The following is a 1784-nucleotide window of genomic DNA, read 5'->3' on the forward strand; positions in this document are numbered from 1 at the left end:
AAATATTTAGAAAATATTAGTTTACAACCAAGTTATCATCTCACAAAATATCAATTTATTAAACAAAGAAAAATTGTCATAGAATCGAGGAGTGACAAAATAAATAATAATAATAATAAATATCAAATTCAATAAGTAACACAGTTAATTCAATTTCCAACCCCAAGAAAAAAAAATGATTAATTATGAACTATTTGTTTATATTATTATTTACTTTTTTCATCTACAAGAATTCTAAACAAGAATATATTTCTTTACTTGTTCATTTTTAAATTTATTTTAGTTTTCTCAAAAGAAATAAAATGCTAGAGAAAGAGTAACAGTATAAACGGGTTGCCCTTTACTAATATATATATATATATATATTAATTACCTTTTTGTCAAAATTGATTTTTTAAAAAACACTTGCTTTCAGTTTTAAAATTTTAGATTGATTGTGCCATTGATACTCAAAAGCTACTATTTTTGTCTTATGTGCTCGTTTATTATTCTTTTAAGTTTCAACATCGGATCACTTGAAAAAATTGACACTAAAATTATGTATTATAATTCCATGTGTAATATCGTGAACAAGTACATTTTTCTCTTTATTAATTAACTATATCCATAATACAAAGTTTTTAACATGGGTGTCGGTGGAATTTTATGCATTAATTAAAATTTAATTTCTTTGAAATTTTATTTTATTATCAATAAAATAATAGAAATTATTTTTGAGTTAGTCAATCATTTTGCTCACATGTTTTATTTTCATGATTATTTGTTTAATATAAACTTCTATTAAATCCTAATCATATAACTAATTATATTTATAGTGACGTAACCACAGTGAAATATAAATATGATTATATGTTCAAAAATAAGGTAGTCCTAAGATTAGTAGTGCACATGATTTACATCTCCTTCTGGTTCAAAAGTCACCATTCGTCGCTTGCAATCAATCGTTGCTCCATACCTCGTTAACCAATCCATCCCTAATATCATATAAAAATCATCCATGTCTAATTCAACCAGATCAACAAACAATTCCCTACCATCTATCTCTACTGGTAACGCTCTAATCCATCTCTTAGAGACTACCAGTTCTCCTGTTGGTAACAAAGTCTGGAAACCCCTAGCATACACAACACTAGGTCTACAAAGCTGGTCTATCAACCTAGCAGATACAAATGAGTGAGTAGCCCCTAAATCAATCAATGCAGTATACAAAGAACCAGCGCTAGAGATCTGACCTGTCACAACTGAGGGACTAGCCTCCGCCTCAGTCTGAGTCAAAGCAAATACCCTGGCAGGAGCGAGACCATCTCCCTACTTTGGCTCCTCTTTCTTGGCTTGTGGGTAGTCTTTCCTCAAATGGTTGGCACTTCCACAAATAAAACATGCCCTGATCCGGCACTCACCCTGATGTCGTCGTCTGCATCGAGGACACATTGGAAAACTCCTCCAGTTGTCACCTTCGCCCTGACGGCCACCGATAGAACCTCATACCCTCCTATCAGAACTAGGAGGAATAAATGAATCTGGAACTCTTCTTTTCTGCTCACTGGGGCCACTGCCCCGACTAGACCCAGTAAAAGGAGGCACTGTCCTCCTGACATCGCGCCTAACAGCGCTGTTTTTCCATATCTGATCCTCAGCCCTCTCTGCAGTAAGGGCCTTATCCACTACTTGAGCATAGGTAGTAGTCTCCGGATTTAAAGTAATAATCACGCTATGGGCGATCATCACATTCAACCCCCGTATAAACCTATCTCTCTTGGCCGCATCCGTCGGCACTAAGTCTG

Source organism: Humulus lupulus, chromosome 3 (assembly GCF_963169125.1).
Source record: "Humulus lupulus chromosome 3, drHumLupu1.1, whole genome shotgun sequence".
In the NCBI taxonomy this organism is placed as follows: Eukaryota; Viridiplantae; Streptophyta; class Magnoliopsida; order Rosales; family Cannabaceae; genus Humulus; species Humulus lupulus.